General features: G+C 37.0%; 1 long non-coding RNA gene across 2 annotated transcripts; it reads right to left on the bottom strand.

Annotated features, from left to right (window-relative positions):
• Window positions 1-769: 769 nt before the first annotated feature.
• LOC110361269 (uncharacterized) lies at window positions 770-18569 on the bottom strand. Of its 2 annotated transcripts, none has more exons than XR_002417749.2 (3): window positions 18458-18569; window positions 13699-13828; window positions 770-2659 (listed from the first exon to the last, which is right to left on the bottom strand). It is a non-coding gene; the product is annotated as an uncharacterized LOC110361269 (long non-coding RNA). The 2 variants fall into 2 exon arrangements; XR_010472413.1 differs by having other exon boundaries at window positions 13699-13825.
• Between the last annotated feature and the right edge of the window lie 233 nt (window positions 18570-18802).

Here is an 18802-nt window from a genome sequence, read left to right as displayed (position 1 = left end):
AATCAGGCCAAGCTAAATTGTAGGCCCCTTTGGATAGCAACAGTTAGTTGGTAACGGCATTGTCATTTTGGACTTTTTGCTTAAGAAATACTTGAATGAGGAAAAGATTAAAATCTCTGATTTAAATTTCTCCACAAGGGCACATTACGCTGTTACTTAACTGGTGAAAGAATAAGCCCCAAGGCTTGCAGCTCTGAAGGGGATAATGAGTTACAGCAGTTGACATTTTAAAATGAGTACAATTTTAGAGGTATACTTAAAATAAAATTTAAAAGCCTTATTTAATATGATCAATTAATCTCTGAACCTCTAAGGTTGATCTCAAGATTGACAGTCTCTTCAAAGGAATTACTTTTGTAGTTGTGAAGCATGTTTGACAGACTTTTATGCACCATTGCATAATAAAACTGGGATGTGTGCTCTAAATATTTTTCAAAGTGCACAATTGAAAAGCACTTATTTGAATGACCACTTTCCAGAGTTATTCCAAGAGGATGCTTTGTCTCCAGTCAGTTAACCAAAAACATCCATTGTTGCCGTCACCCATCAGGAAGGTAGCTTGGTACTTAAAGCCCAGCAAGTCTGAATACCAACACAATCTAGGGATGATAGCTTGGAGCTTTCAACAAGCATTTAAAACTTGCTTCTCAGGAGATTCAATTCAGCATGCTAGTCTGGAGTCATCTTTTGCATATTGTAACAAAGTATGCAGGCATATGTTGATGAAAAACAGGAAGTTAGTAGTTTGTGACAAAAGAGGCTCCTGAGCACTTTGAAGAGCTGTAAAAGGACTAATGCAAGCATAATTTTATTTCAAAATTGTGTCCTTTCTTAACCGGTCATCTTGCCCCGTAGTTTGTTTTTTTCTTTTAGGGAACTGCATAACTAACGCAAACTGTTATTTATTTAAATGTAAATAACAGTTTATGTGAGAGTCTAAGAAGTTTCAAATATTACATTTGGTATCTAGTTACACCTATCTTACTCTTCTGATGCAGTTCAGTAAGAACCGCATTGTAGGATCCAGCACGGGTTTTCTTCAAGACCTGCTGTATATGAGCAAGGACTTCAGAATTTGTTAGTCGTACCTTGTGTAAACACAATAGCCTAATAGGATTTGATTGAGAAAGCTGCTGGTTCTTTGCAACAATATCAAGCCTTAGTATGTTAATTCAAGGTTCTCAAATATCTAAGACAAGTTGTTTTTTCCTTAAACTTCCTTTTTGACCTTTTCACTGGCATATCCTTTCACCTTATACTCTTTTTCAAATAATCTCAACTTTTTCTTGACTCACATCCAAAATATTCTTTTTGAACTCTCTCAGCAACAATCCTTCCTCTGCACAATGATGTGTTATCTACTCGGTTTTTCTTGTTTTCCTTGACATTCAGTAATCAGCAGGCCTGGCTTGTGATCAAATGAGTGTTAGAGCTGAGCAGCCCTGAACACATGGAATGGCTGCTGACATCACAGGGTCAACTGCAGGATAGATTCTCCTGGAGCCTTTGGTATAGGGTATCAAACAGACTGTTAATTGCTGTTCTTCTGATGAGTTGGGGCCATTTTTGTCCTAGCAAATTCTCATAAGGTCCTGGAAGATTTTGTGGGCTGAAATTGATGGAGCAAAAATATTTACCAATGGAAGAAGTCACATTACTGGATATTTTAATTCACCGATTCTTCATACTGAAGGTTTTAATTCAAGCCTGTTTCTAGCAGGCCAGATTGTGACTAGTTTTTATGCAATGCACCATTCAGGGCCTTGACCCCGTATCTTACACACCTGCCAACACCTGTACCGGCATAGCATAATATTTACCATATAAATCTCTTGTTCATACTTCCTCTTGACTATCTTGTCCTAGTCCTGTTTTCAACATTCAAGAATCAGAAATTATGATCAGTTCTAATTAGGAACAACTTGTATATTAAAGTTATTTAAGGTCTCATTACTCACTCTATATATACAAAACCGATAGCTCTCTGTGGTCAGTTTAGGAATGTCCAGAAAATCATCCAACCCAAACAGTCTAAGAGCCTAAAAATCTGTGAGCTAATGTTTTTCTCCTTTGTTTATCAGGAAATTAGGGTTATTTATGTAATTTAAATTCAGACATGATCAGCCTTTCTGTGTGCATAAAGAATTAGACCTGATATCCCAGGGGAGCCAAAAGAAATCACATACATTTTGGAAAATTATTACGTGGCCATTATATTTCTCTAATGACACAGTTATGACAAGGTTTATTTCTTTTCCATACACAATAACCATGCTTCTTGGAGCTGCTTTCATGACAGTTCTATCATTAAAAAGTCTGACAAATGGAGAACTGAAGACATTGCCCTACAAGGAACATCACTGGGATAGATTTTTTAAGTACAAAAAATAGTATTTATAGTTGGGACAAATGTCTATAAATCCATGTTAGATACTGTAAACATCAAGGAGGGATAGGAATAGCTTAGGTTAATAACAGACACTATAAATATGAGAAATAGGATTATTATTCTTTGTTTTATGTAATAACACCTGATGGCCTTAAACTGTAGGAAGCTGAATTGCTACACACTATCCAAACACAGCAGGTCCTTGTCCTGTTGAATCAGATTGGAAGTTGAAGAGGAGATATAACAAGTGAGGATAGCATGTGGTGGAATCTGGCAAAGAAAAAACAGGGAAACGTTATAATAAGGCATACTGCTGTGTTGGCTATATAGATATAGACATGCTTCTAAATCACGTACAAATTTAGTGAAATACTGTCCCTTTTGTTAATAAATCTGGATAGTAGCAACCCAGAGTGACTCCTTCATTCTTTGAAATCAAAGAAGATAAATGGGAGTGGGATAGAGGAAATATTTTCCAACTGTGATTTCGACCAGGAGATAAAATGCTCACGCAAACAAAGCTGAGAATATTTTTATTCCTCTGGTTATTTAAAGTGAAAAGAAACACTGTAAAATATTTACCAGTGGAAAACTAGGAAGAACACAGAGCAAAATATTTAATACGATCTCTTAATAGCCTGCTACTCCAAACAGTCATCGTACCATGCAAGAAAGCGAGCTCTGATGAAAGACGAGAAATGGGAAGAGCAAATACTGAGTGTTAGAGCAACAACAGGGAATAAGCACATGTCAGTAGTACAGTACAAGAAGTGAAGAGAAAGGAGGGAGAAGAGCGGTTAAAAACTCTGCAAGCGAAGTGAGGGAAGAAACAGAATCAATACCAAGCCTGGAAGAAGAGTGAAAAGAGAAAAAACAAGGCCACTTTTTTCTGTAGAAAGAGCTATGTTCAAGGTTTGGGGAGGAGGGAATAGAAAGCTATAAAATGATGAGTTACAGCTTGGAATTTCATCTGAGGTTTTGTGACTTGAGTTTCACTGTTAATAAATTAACTTAATAGACCCACCCACTACTCTGATAGATAAATGGCCCCTCAGTTTACACCAAACTATTTATTCTATATTTAATACTCCCTGTAGGTGATGGAACACTTGAGACTGCCGGCTGTCAACATGGCAATCTGACATTTAGTATTAATGAGTCAACAAATATGCCCTTTTTGTTATGTATGAAGGCCCAAGATGTTCTTTCGTCTTTGATTTTTCCTATTCATTAAAAATACACAGCCTTTCAAAGCATTCCCTGTCACACAGAGATAATGGAATTTCACTGGCCATTGCCTTGTACATGCTGATACATCTTCTAAACAAAAGTGTCAGAAAGTTTACAGAGGAGGAATCTGGCCAGCTGGAGGGCCTTACTGGATAATAAAATGTAAAATTAAAGCATTTATTACTGTTGCGTTTAATGTAGAAATCTGCAGAAGGTAATGACTGAATGGGTAATTTCAAACAAAAGCACCAGCAGTCAGAGAAATATAACTAAATATTAGCAGGGGGAATTCTTGTTCCAGATCTCTGGAGAGCATAGTTGGAATATGGCGTATTTTTGCAATGCAAAGCAATTATGGGCATCTCTGAATAATAAAAACACATAAAATGTTCTGGTGTTCTGATGCATTTTTTTTCATTAGATAATGTTGAAAAGTTACAGAATTGCATTGCATGTTGACAGCTCTCCACATCTGATAGGAACACTGGGGAGATATAAATGCTTATGTAATCAAATGCTGTATATTTGTTTTTAAGTGTATCCATTAGGTTGAAAATGAATATATGAACTTGTAAAAACTGAGAACTGTATTTGTTCCTTAAAGAATCAAACTCAGTGCCTGTGGCCATGCTGAAACAACTCAAAGTGCAGCCAGTACAAGATTTGAAACATCACAAAATAAAATTTGGCCTGTAATAAATCATCTAAATTGACTTTTGCAACTTACTGTTGATGGTGACCATATCAGCCATTGGGGGAAAAACAGCAATCTTTCTTTGCATTCTGATGAAAGACTTAAATACTCAAAAGTAAAAAGGATTTCCAGTTATTTTGAAAACCAGGATTTCCTGCTTCCAGACTCACTCTATAGAGGCTAATCCATAGGAAACACTACTTTAAATTGTAAAGAAGTTTCTTCCCATTCAAGTTAATCGAGATGGATTAAGCTATTCCTAATCAGAAATTAGAGACATGAATGAAAATTTGGTGTTAAGAGTCAATTAATACAAATTTCCAGTTATAAACAATAGTACAATAAAGAAAGAAACTATCCTTGGTTTATATTTGGCTTTGGACCACATTAAAAATTAAAAGGCAATGTGTTTAGATATTTCAACTATAACTGAAAAATGATTCATTAAAATATTCGTAAAGCACAGGTTAAGTAGCTTAAAAATGGTTTATTTATAGATCTCAAAATAGACATCCATTAGAAATCTTCATTCAGTAAGGCTGCATCTGATAGGGTTTTCCTGGCATTAGAACTAAGCTTATTGGTATTCAACATTTTTATCAACGATCTGGAAGTAAATACAAAATCACAGTCGATAAAATGTGTGGAATCCACGACGAGTGTCAGACTGGAAGGAAGTGATGTGATCTGGATCATTTGGCAAGCTTGGATCATGAGAATTCTATTTCACCATTGCCAAATTCAGAGTTATGTCCAGGAGTGAAGAATGCAGATTTTATTTATAGACTAGAGGCTGCATCCTGCAGAGTAATGATTGGAAAATACTTAGAGTCAGAATTGAGAGAACACTTGCCTTCCTTCTGCTGTCAAGCTACAGCTCACAGAGTGAATGTGACCTTCAGGCCTATGACTGGGGAGGACTGAATATAAATAAATGGGCATTATTATTTTGTGTAACATTAGGAGACCGGGCCTGAAATACTGCATAGTTTTGATCCTGATAGTTCTACTGTATTTACAAAGCTGAAAAAGATAATGCAAGAGACATTAAGATGATACAAGGAGAAGAGAACCTGCCTTAGACATTAAGATGATACAAGGAGAAGAGAACCTGCCTTAGAGCGAGAGACTCTATGTAGGTCAATATGCTTATTAGAAAAAAAAAAAAAAAGGACTGAGTTGCTATCTTCAGACAAATAAATTCTGTTTAACAAAAGACACGGTATGGACAATGGCTGTAGCTGAATTGACACAAATTTAAGCCAGAGATAGGGCACAGATTTTTAACTGTGGTTAACTACTTGAGCCAATTACCCGGGGTAATGGTGGGCCCAGGCTGCCCCATGTTCTCCCGACTCTCAGTGCGTGTGGAGTTACAAGAAATACAGAGCTAAGAGGATATTAATCCAATCACTGGCATGGCTTTGGTAATTCACAGTGTTCTAGCAGGGCTCCCTCAGCTCCTCCAGAGTACATGGCAGCTGCTGGGCAGAGACCTGTCTTTTACCCTCCCTGTGGCTGCTCCACATCCCAGTACACAAACCAACATCAGGAGGAAATTGTTTAGCCTGTCCCACTTCAAAACAGAACGGTATCTGTCCTCCCTGCCTTTCAGCAGTTTTATTTCAGCGTGTTAATTTTTACTGGCTTCACTTGTAAGTGCCAAAATGCTTTTGAAGGTTAGACTTTACTGCCTATGTCTGAGCAGAAAGATATCTAGACCAGGAGAAAGCAGAACTTCGACAATTCCTTAGAAAAAATAGGGGAAACTAAACACCTTAAAATATCTATAAAATCCTCACTGCAGGGAGGAATTAAAACACCTGGCATAATGTAAGAGTTTGTCATTGTTTCATTGTTGTTTTTTTAAACTTCTTTTCTATTTTGCTGGCTAATTTCACATCTTGATAACAACATTTGGATTCTAATAGCTAAAGGAATATTTTATAACAGTCATATGATACTGAGTGAGCTGAACATAAAAATGTCTGCAAGCAGTGAGATGCCATTCCTTAAACTTATTTGCTACATAAGACGTAATCAGTTCTTCATCTGTACAATTTGTACAATTTGTTCTGCCACACTCAGCTAGTACTTCATTAGTTCAAGGAATTTGGATATAACTCTTCCCATTGGAAAAAGAGAGATTTAAATCATTTAATAGTATAAAATGTAATGCTTTATATCTCCTTTGGCGGAGAAAATACATCAATTTGTATATATATACATCTCAGAACTTCTGCAATTATTTCATAAATGCTTCACAGTACCCTTGTAACTTGCTGGTTTAAAAAAGAAAAAAAAATACATATTATTTGATAGAAAAAAAAAACAAAAACAAATGTGAAAGCAAACTAAGTTATCAACAATGGAAGCACAGATCCCAATCACACACACAAAATGCTCCAATTAATTGGAACTGATAGTCCACTGGCATCCCAAATATGCTGTGTACACATAACGCAATTAAAAATTCTTAACCTATTAGTTTGCTGTATATTTTCTAGATATACCTCATAGTTTTAACCGCAACACACTTCTCAATTATAAAACATACTTGAGAACACTAATGAGTTTATCATTCTTAATCATATAAGGACAGGAAAGTAAAAGTATTATTCCATTTATCTTCTTATAAGTTCTTGAAATGCCTTTTTATGAGAGTTAGAATGCAGGTCAGCTACTAAAGGGATGGCAAATTAGGAAGGAAATCTTCAAAAGGTTTTCTTTTTTTCATCATACCTACAAAGTTGTTAACTACGTTTACCCAAATGAAGTTTCCCATGTGTGACTCAGCAAACATGATCAAGACCATCATTCCTACTACAAAGGCTTAGAAGCCAAATTATTATAGGCATCAAACACTTGAAGATCTGATACACATTTTTAATGCTAATTGATAACTCCTCTCTGATTAGACTACAAGGTAAATCTTGTTTTCTCCATAGTTTTAGTTCCTGAGGAGTTTTCTCACTGAGTTTAATGGAAATGATACATTTTCATACCATCCTTAAAAAGGAATGTGCTCATATTAATGCATAATTTGCTTTCCAGAGATCCCATATTCTCTCACAGTGTTCAATACAAATCTTACAAACACCCAAATTCTTCCTGAAATAAAAAAATAAATGTCATATGTTTTGAGGTTTAATAAAATAATAGCAATAATTTGAATACAGTATCTTTAATTCACTACGTTTGTATTATTATATTGTAAGAGATTGTTTTATTGTCTTTTGTGACATAGGGTGGAGTTTTCCTGTTTGGAGGCCAAATGGATCCAGACCTTACAAATGCATTCGGGAAAACTCTTATTTCTTTCACGTCCCAAGAAGTCTGTAGGACAAAGAGGCCTAAGTATGCTACTTGATTTGAGGTATGTATTTTCTATCTTAACAAGAAAGAAGACAGTCCATTACTTAAGGAAGAAAGAGAACAAATTAAGAGAAGGCTGAAGTATACATTGCTTTCTCTAGTTACGCTTTTATAAAATTAATTAAATTTCATAAGATCACAGGTATGCATGTCAATAGGAAAAGGTGTTGCAAGGACTTTGAAGGATAAATTCAGAATCAAAAACTATCTTGGCAAATGTGAGTTATACTTAAAAATTATAGTAACAAAGGTAAATGCCAGGTGTCACAAATGAAATAACTAGTAGGTAGCAGAGCAGAAAGTGAAGAGAATTCCAAATGATCCAAGAGTACTACTGCAAAAAAAGCTTGTTCAGTATAGAATATACTAACATAACTGTCATAACAAAATCACATTAAAAATTGCTCTGTAGTGGAACCTCAACTGAGTGTGTGCACAGCTTCAGGCACTGTCATATGGAAGAGATATAGGGGAATGGTTTTGAAGGAGAACAGGAGGGAAAAGCATTTAGAAAACATGATATATGAGGGAAACCTGAGGGAATTTACTTCATTATGTAAAAGAGAAAAGTGAGGGTAAGACATGTATTTCACTTTGTAAAGAGTGTTTGTAAACAGGACAGCAGTCATTCAACCCCAGGTTCCAGTATAGGTTGGGAAATTACATATTAGAGAGCAGCGTAGGGGAAAGAGACCTGGGGGTCCTGGTGGACAACAGGATGACCATGAGCCAGCACTGTGCCCTTGTGGCCAGGAAGGCCAATGGCATCCTGGGGTGTATTAGAAGGGGGGTGGCTAGTAGGTCGAGAGAGGTCCTCCTTCCCCTCTACTCCGCTCTGGTGAGACCACACCTGGAATATTGTGTCCAGTTCTGGGCCCCTCAGTTCCAGAAGGACAGGGAACTGCTGGAGAGGGTCCAGCGTAGGGCAACAAAGATGATTAAGGGAGTGGAGCACCTCCTTTATGAAGAAAGGCTGAGGGAGCTGGGTCTCTTTAGTTCGGAGAAGAGGAGACTGAGGGGGGACCTCATTAATGTTTATAAATATATAAAGGGTGAGTGCCACGAGGATGGAGCCAGGCTCTTCTCGGTGGCAAACAATGATAGGACAAGGGGTAATGGGATCAAGCTGGAACACAAGAGGTTCCACTTAAATTTGAGAAAAAACTTCTTCTCAGTGAGGGTGACAGACACTGGAACAGGCTGCCCAGGGAGGTTGTGGAGTCTCCTTCTCTGGAGACATTCAAAACCCACCTGGACATGTTCCTGTGCGACCTCACTTAGGCGTTCCTGCTCCAGCAGGGGGATTGGACTAGATGATCTTTTGAGGTCCCTTCCAATCCCAAACATACTGTGATACTGTGATGTTTTAAAGTACCTATTTTATCAATTATGTGCCACTAAATGCAATCAATCACATTGTTATTATTATTTGTGAACCATATTGACCTTCATAAAGCCAAGTATCAGACTAATAAAAATTGCAAATTTTGTCCAATTTGGGAGTCAAGCCATAATTGCACTAGTTTTCATGAACTCCAAGATTGCTGTCCACAGAGCTGCTTCTGCCCTGCAGAATGCTGAAAGCGATCAGGGCACAACCACAACTCAAAAGGATTCTGAAAAGCAACTTAGCTGACTCCATTCCTCAATACTCAGCCTGAAATCAGAGAAATTCTTGTGCAAGGCCTATCTTCTAGTCAGATTCTGACCTATACTTTAAAAACTTGCACACTTTCCACAGCTTTACTTATATGGAACTGAAGACATATAAATTACAAGTTTTATTTCTTTCTTCACAGTAGACCTTAAAGCTGAGAATCCAGTTCTCCAAGTTTAAGAATGTATTTTTAATTGCACTGACCAGCTGCTGTTTTCACACATCTTTAGCTGTTCCTCTCTGTACTGAACATTCATTTTACATGAGGTAAAGAAAACAGGATATTTTAACAAATAAATGTCCAAAGGAATGCACAGCACCACTGTGGTACTTGTCAATACAATAAAAGGTGCCAGAGCTAGTACAATCAGTGAGCTTTAAAGTGTTGGTATATTAAGTGACATTGTTTTAGAAGTATTTTTAAAACACTGTCCACATGTAATATAAGCAGAAATATTATAAATGTTTCAAATAATACTTCAGAAAAAAAAATAACAACAGGTGTACTTTATAGTTTACTATTAGATGGAAACTAGTGCATAATCTAAACAATATGATTACACCTTACCCTTCCAGTATTCTCCAGTAAATTCAGAGTATGACTTCATCAGTTACCAATCAGAAAACAGAACCCTAATCTACAGTATGACTTTTATTGCATACCTTGTCATTGATTTATTATAATCATGAAGGCCTGTTATGCATCTTGACATAACGAGGCATTAATAAAAACAGCTGCATACGTTCTGCCTTTATAGATGTTTCTGGAATCCTTTGGTTTTATTTTGGCACGCCATTTTAACTTGAAGATATGTGCTCTGTTGTAATGCAGTTTGATTTTTCTTCATATAAACCATTACGCTTAAGAGAGCTCTAGGTAAACATAAGTCGAAGCGGTTTATGCAGCAGATACCAGATATTACAATGCTACCAGGCAATCAGACAGGTATTTTGTGCACATTAAAGACATGCAAATAATTTGCAGATTCCAGCATTGAAGGCCTTGTCTTAAGATCCTCCTGAGAAAGATATTTTCTTTTATCTTAATAACCTAAAAATGTAATGGCATCTGCCTTAAGTACACTAGGACTCTAATGTTTAACTCATTACACATCTTTTCCTAGTGAAGCTAAAGCTGTTATAGTGAGATTAAATGGCAACAAGAGTCAATATAAAATGCTTTATTCTCATTTGTTTTGGCTGCGTTCTGGTTATGCAGCTGTCTCCTCAACCTGCCTACAAATACTTGTTCCGTGTTTTATTAATATTTGATTTGTGCCAGAAACCCCACCACAGTGTGGCTCACAGAGAGTGATGGTACATCTCAACTTGTCACAAGAGACCTTAAATGACAGTTACACTCCTGTTTCCCAGTGGTACAGTAGCTATGAAAATGTATGTTGTTTGAAACCAGAAAATTGCAGATTAAGGCATGGATCATTGTGGCGAGTCAAAATAATTTTCTGATTAGCCATAGCTAGAAAAAAATATTGTATCATTCTCCACTACCTGAGATGGACAACAACTAAGCACTGATAAGGCGCACATTCTTAGCGCCAATTGATTATGAACAGAAAAATAGTTAAATGGTAAAGAAAACAAGGTTTAAAGACAAATACGATGACAAAACACAAGGTGTTTCTGGTGCAGAAGGTTCTGGTGCTGTGGTTCAGTTCAGTGTTGGGCTTCAGCTTGTGTGCCTGCTTCTAAATTCCCTTCCATAACAGCTGCAAGCAAAAAGCAGAATCCACAGCATCTGAGACTTTGAACAGAAACATTTTCAAATCCCACGGTGCAATTGTTCTGCTGAAAAATATAGCTAGTGGCAACTCCAGCAGTTTGTCATAATGAAAAAGAAAGCTATTCACAAAAGCCTGAACTGGTGAACACAAATCTTGTGCTGCACCACAGAGAAACACTATGGGAGTTCTGGTCTTCATTTTGTAGCTTCCATTGATGATTTGCTGTAATTTCTTAAAACATTTCTGTGTGACGTCAACCCTTACAAATTTTTATTGGCAACTTGTGAAAGACACAGTAAGATTTCTGTTATTTTTGTAAGACCTGGGGCTTATGACAGGTAGAGAAAGTCCATTTGATGTTCTCACTTGCTAAAAGTTGTTCTTTATTCTTCTTGTTACCAGGTAAACATACACTCTAGTACAACCTTGCCACCAGTGTTCCTGGAAGTGCTTAAATTTTACTTTTTACTTATCTTCTATTTGGCCATCAGATTTTTTGAAAATGAAACACTAATCCAGTGATGAAAAAGCTCCTTTTCCCTTTTTTTTTTTCCCCCTAGAAAACATACTTTTTTGAAAGCATCATCTGTACTGTAGCCATAGTACATAATTCAGATCTTGAAATAACTCATTTGCTATTTGTAAAAGCACATTTTAGTCACCATTGGTTTATGTGCAAGTCAAAGTACTACATTCTACACTGGATTTTGCACAAGAGCCTTAGAATAGCAATAGGCAATGATTCCCCTTTGGACAAGAAGTGCTGTCTGCTTGTTTTCTTATTGCAGAACATACTTCATAAGATTCCTATCTACTACGTGTCTTCATTCTCTAATGGAAATATGCCTTTGTTAGAACTGGTTTAAAGTCATGGGACAGTTTCATTGGAGTTGGCTTTCTATTTCTCTGCTTCACTGCAGTGATATCCCTGATAATGACATCAGTGTGTATATGTATCCTACTTCTGTATGAAGTATGCTCCATCTTCTCTGATTTTCCCAAAAGCAAACTCAGACTCACAAAAATAAGTAATGTCTTTTTCTTGATACAGAAATCTCTAAAATCCCTAAGAGTAGTTCAGTTATGACAGATGATGTTAAATAGCTATATGGGCTGGGTAGTTTAGCAGTATGCAAAAAGATTAAGGTAAAAACAGCCAGGCTTACTCATTTTTGATTAAACACAGAACTACACGCAAGTGAAACAGCAATAAATGCCAGTGTTTTGGACCCCTGGCCTATGATGGTACGTAGTTCTGTGCAGGTTTGCAAGATTGATAGAAATGGAGAAGCAGGAGGAGTTTGCAAGACTGATAGGAATGGAGAAGCTTGAGGAGGCTGCCTTTCCTTGCACCGCTTTACATCACTACCTCTGGCACTGTGGCAGCATCTGCACTTTTCAAAATAATACCCTTTTTGAAATCTGCCATATACAGACATATCAGACACATACAGACCTCTGAAACAGATGGAGAGATAAGAGAGGGCAAGCAACCTTTCTCCTCAAAGGAAGACATTCCTCTGCTATATCACATATGCACAGCTCTGCCTCAAGAACTTCACCTCCTTGGAATTTTTCCAGCACTATTGTTTTCGGGAAGAAAGATCAGTGACTTGTATTACAGGACACAGAAGTTTCTGAAAAGCCCACATTTTTTGCAGGAAAATCAAAGGACCATCCTGCAAGTTCTACTCCTATCACTGACAAATTACTTCCAAACTACTTCTAAAATCTTCCCTTTGTATATACTCATTCTGCCCTTACTTTCTTCCTCTCTTTATGAGAACACATGCACTTAAACAGACCCTAGAGAAATTATCAGGATGTAAGTTTTGAACAGAATTTGTACAATGCATGCAGAACAAAAAACACATTCTATTTCTCAGACCAGAGATAGGTTAGAATATACAACCCTACTAGCTGCCAGTCCCAAGTTATATAATTCATTATACAATTCAATTTTCAGAAGTGGCTGTACCTAATATCTTTTTGCTTCCATTTTCAGAGAAAAGTGCAACTTCAATTATGTTGGTTTGTATTGTGTGCACTGCATGTGCTGGCTGACCAAAGCAATCATTATACTTGTCATTTAAGTGCCAGAAGTTGTTGGGTTTTGTTTTTCAGTCTGCACATGGCCTCCACAGCTTTTTCCATCGTGTTAGTAATCTTTTATTTGTTAATCACATTGAGAAGACAGCTGTTGAATTAGAGCACTGTGGAGTTAGCAGATATATGTGCACAGAACTTTCAATGCCCTCTAGTGTTTCTTGCTCGCAAATTAAAATTTATAGTCAGTGAAAATTTGTCAGCATAGTTGCTTATTTGGATTATGAAGTCCCTCTGCTGATACTGAAAACAAGCCCACTCTAACTACAGCCATATCATGAAGCACAGAAGGTGAAGTAAAACCGTCCGCAACGGAAACAGGCTGCGGAATGTTTTCAGTGTTTGAAATTAAATCAGTGAATAGCAGGCCTCTCACCTTCTCTTGCAGGCTATAAGATCCCATTTATTGGTCAGCCCACGCATTCAGGACATACCTGCACAAGAAATGTGATGGATACTTGCTTACAGCTACAGTCACACAGTGAGAAAGAAGCTGTGACACTACCTGCAGCTGAGTGGATCTTCCAGGGCTTTGAGGCACGGGATTAGACACAATGGCTCTGTCTCTGCAGTCCCCCAGCCTCCTTTCAGCTGTGTCATCCTATGCACTGGATCAAGATGGCCAAGCACATCTGCTACATGGAAGGAATCAAGGAAGTAGAAGGAGACTATGTTAGATCACAGTGTCTTGAGAAGGTGGAAAGCAAACAAATAGCTGAGATTTCAGAGACTGGAAGAAACCAAAGTTGATTATAGTATGATTAGAATTGTGTTACCTCAGTAACAGAGAGTCTCCTGTCCTAAACAACTTTATGATTGTCCTAATTTTTATGTTTGTATGCAGTGAGAAATAGCATGGATGCTGGAAAACAACAGGCAATCGAGCCAAGCCATGACACAACATGTGTACAAAGTTCTCTCCCAAATGACAGAAATCATAAAGGCTACATTAACACCAGGATTTTGTCATCTAGCTAGCAACTATCTAAGAAATAACAGTTATTTTTAGAGCTTTGATTTCCTGATAAGTAGCACAGCACAGTAATGTATCATTACAACACTATGCCCAAGTTAACCAGCTTTGATCAGACTTTAAGGGTCAAGCAAATAACACACGGTCACTCTTATTGTGTAAGTTTTTGGCTTGGTAGTTCAGAGATCTTTACCCCCCTGCTGTGTGCACTCAAGGTATACTCTTAGTATCTCTTTGCATTAGCTTCCTGGTCAGCAATTTCTGAATATGAAAATGATTAGTTCTGCCTCATTAATCTGAAAAAAAAAATACCATTTTAAACTGTTTTCAATACTTTAAACACATAAAGTTAAAAACAAACAAACAAACAAAAAAAAAAACAACAACAAAAACTTCCAAACCAATGTTGTGACAAACAAACTATCCCTTAATCATTTGTGACAGTTGACCTAGTTATGGGCTTGTTTATTTTGTGAATGTATTGCTGTTTATTGTACAAATGCATTGGTTTCATAAAAATAACTTTCTTCACAAAAAAGTACGTGCAAGTGATCTTTAAAAAGTAACAATCAAAACAATGACACACCAAGTGGTGTCAATGGGACAAAGTGATCATAATGTTACTAGCTATCAGTCACTGAGGAGGAAAGAATGGTAAACTGCAACACGGAAGCACAAAACATCAAGCAGAAAAACAACTCTCTCATTCTTTCATGTTCTTCACAGTAACAGTCAACACCAGTTAGCCCTTTTGTCAATACATAAAGTTTTATGGAAGTTTGTCATCCAATAGCTTTAGCATTCAATGGTTTCAGCAGGAAAAAATTAGGCTCAGCATCTTTCCCAAGTGGCACCATAGGTAAGGAGAAATGCATCTGAGCTTTGGGGGACAGGGTTTCTTTTCAGTTTCCATGATGAGCTGTTGGTTTCCTTTCATTGTTTGTGCAGTCTCCAGAATCAGAAAGACTTAAGAGTGACAGTGCAGCTGGAGACTGAAACCTAAGCTATCATTCTAGGTAGCTTCAAGATAGAGCTGGAATTTAAGGTTCCTGCTAGGATGTCACATGCAAAGGGGGTTTTTATACTTTTCATAGGCTTCCATTGAGGACATTATAAATATCAAGCAGGAAATAGACAACTTAAAAACTAGACACTATCTCTAATTATTTGCAGAAACAAATATATAATGCCAGGAAATATAGTTCTTAGGGATACATCCTCAGGCACTTATCTTCCCATTGATTTTGACAGGTTTTAGGCATCTTAAGTCATTTGAGGATGTAGGTTTTAACTTTAATTACGCTTTTACTTCTGAGCACCATAAGGAAGCCCAGAAATAATAAAAAATAAAGAAAAAGAGTGGCAAGGTACACTTTTAGGTGTAGTTCTTCATCATCCTCAAATATACACCAGCTGAAGAAAAGCTGAGAAATCAGATTTTAATCAATAACTTTTTACATCTGTCCAGAATGCTTAAGTTACGAGAAGAACTTCTTTTAAAGTGCCCCCAAAACTGGTAAATAATGGATAAAGATTTAGGAAAAAAAAAAGTGCCCGTAAGAAAAAACGGCCAGGAAGCATTAAAAATAGAGATAATTTTATGTCCCTAATTATTTGACCCAAAATCATGACTGTGAAAGGCAGTAGTTTAACTGTACAGCAATAATCCCAAAAAAAAAGTTATTTGAATGGATCGTAAAAACTTTGCTCAGCACCAGGTGGTGCTAGTCTGCTTTTAAAAAAAAAATCTTGTGAGCTACTAAAATATTTGTATTTTGAAAGAATAACCTCTATTAAAACTAAACGAGTGAGAAAAAGTATCTATTTTCTCAAGCTATAAGGCAGTTGTGACTGCTTTCAATCTTATGTATTTATATACTTAGGAAGCAGAGGATTTTAGCTTTGAAAATAATCCCACTTACCTCACGATTAAACTAGTTATATCAATTGATTAAGCCATAAAAATTCTACATATGCTTTTTTGAGAGTCTCACACAAAAAAGCAAATTCAGCTTAATCCAAAAGCGCTTCTTGTGAGACAACACATACAAAATACGTGTATTTGCTCGTAATTTTTTTAATTACAGACAGCCTGTCTAATTAATGCCCCATAATTTCCCTTGCCTTCAGAGTTAAATAAGATTAATACACAATGTCAAACATTGCCTTTACATGAATACAGGACAGGATGTTTTTTGCCGTGGGTTACTGTGCCATATACTGCAATGCCAGCCCCAAGTATTGATTAGCACAAGTCAACTCATGAACCATTAGATTTATTTTTAATTATGAGATCTGAAAATAATAAAAGTATGAGTTTTGCCTTCTTATGTAGCATCAATAGAGTTGAATTTTCACGTTCTACATCGAAACCACTAGATTAGGTGTAGGAACAATTTTTTTTGAAATAAAATTAAATTTTCACATGTCTCTGGCAGCTGGACTTGGAGGAAAAGCGCTAATTTTTGTAAAAAAAAAAAAAAAAAGAACACACATTCAAATAAATGTTTGCAAACAAAAGCATAACACAACAACATCAGGATGTTTGCCTTGGATGAGACAGGCAAACAGGCCCACTTGCTGCTTGAAGGAAGAATAAAAACAGCAGGAACACGTTAGCTGAACAACAACGTCTTTGCCTCCAGAAAGTCAGGCAAGTCCAGAAGGTGGAGATAAAGGGAGAGAGTGCCTTAAAAATAATTATAGAAAAGGAGAAATCCATGAATGGAAATAAGCCCGGGGTCAAAGTTCAAGAATTTTTTTTTAATTTGGTGTGTTTGCCAGAAATTCTTATATTTTGCCCAGATGTTTGTATAAAACCTAAGTTGCCTGTTTTTATGGTTCTCATCTAGTTCTCAGAAGACCAGATGGTCACAAACCGTATTTATAGACAAATTAATGAGAACTTTATCAGCTTCAGTTTAACATACTTTAATTATGTTTTATCAGTCTTTGCAATATACGCACAATCTAATAATTTTTAAGGTAGAATTTTCAATTAGATTTAGACTCCTTGTTAGTATAAAAAAACCTGTCTTAAAAGAATTAATAAGAATACAGCAAATTATTTTAAAGGTCATAAAGTAGCTGCATGTTGCCACCCTATTCCCACTATTCTGCAAACTGAAAAGTCTTAGCAGAGGTGAACTGATAGGAAGCGAGTGACATCATCCCATGTTGCTCTTCAGTTTATCACTTACTCCTTGGAGTAATGATTTACTTGTGGACTATTAATTCTTATTTCCATGTTTTCTTGTATTACTGACTTCACCAGTTTGTCCAAATCATTGCCTTTGTGTCTGATTTCGAAGACATCCCAGAATTATAGGAAATTTGTTGGACAAATAAAGTGGATTCTCCCTCTTTCTGCTGAAAGGCTGAACTGAAGGCAGACATAGCAACTGCACCTAGTGTTTAGTGCCCACACACACACTGAGAAGGACAGATCATTAAACTCAGCACAGCAGAGCTAAACCTGCTCTCTGCAGTTCAGTCCTGATGCAATACAAGTGAGTTATAACAGGACAACTTGAGAAACCCAGATTTCTTCATACAGACAGAAAAGAAGGAGCTATTCTTTAAGTGATGCAATAGCACCAAAATCTGTGTTTGGTGTTTTTTTATAGACATCTAGCCTCAGTAGAATGAAAAGCAAATCCAGAGGTGAATGACCACATTTTATCCCATCAGAAATGAACAGTATTGTGTCTGCCTCCTGTAGCCTTGACAGCTGGTTCTGGAAAGAAGGCAGAGCCTGGAAACATGTCCTTGGCAAAAATACCCCACCCAATCTTCTAAATATGGCAACAGATGGGCAGTAGCAGCCCAAGTATGCACCTTACAGTGAGTGAGAGCCTACTCTGTTACCTGAGAACAAATATCCACTCCACAAAATTGCCATCACTATCCACTATTAATTACCAAAAGACCAAGTAATACTAGAAATAAACCACTACAGGCTTGAACAATGTCCCTACACTGAACGGCAGAATTAGTGCATATTCATTCTTGATGGGTCATGATTCTGAAGAACTACATTCACTAATGTAAATCACTGTTTTTTACTAATCTTTGCAGTTACTCTTAAGTTTTTAAGACAGTAGAAGCTTATTTTGTAATGAACCCACTTGCAGAAAAGGGAATCGAACACAAGAGAGAACAATCCAGTGCTAACTGATCTATTTCCTCTATGGGTTTTCATCCCTTGTGGTAAAGTAGAGCACCAGCTTGCCTAGTACATCCAAAGATAAACAATCTCCTATTTAAAAGTAAAAGGTAAACTACACATTACCCAGTCAGATGGGAAATAAAAATCCCTAGGCAGTCAAATCTCTGGCTTTTCGGATCAGTAGAAAATGTGGTCTCTGGTTCATCATTCCTAGATCCCTTCAGTTACCACAGCTTGATCCAAGTGATATGTGAACTTCACACAGCTGCCGCAGTTATAGCTTGGCATAACGAACCAGGTGGAAGTGGACAGGGGGCTTAAGCTAATATGCTGGACTATGAATTGCAGCTGGTAAGATGCATTCTCAGTGCCCGTTCTCCTGCCTCTGTTAAAGGAGCAGTTTCATAAGCAAAGAGGTGAGGAGGGATAGAATAGCCAGGAAAGTAACCTTGTGCTCCAAACACAATT

This window comes from Columba livia, chromosome 4 (assembly GCF_036013475.1).
Source record: "Columba livia isolate bColLiv1 breed racing homer chromosome 4, bColLiv1.pat.W.v2, whole genome shotgun sequence".
In the NCBI taxonomy this organism is placed as follows: Eukaryota; Metazoa; Chordata; class Aves; order Columbiformes; family Columbidae; genus Columba; species Columba livia.
This window is presented reverse-complemented; position numbering and strand designations above follow the sequence as displayed.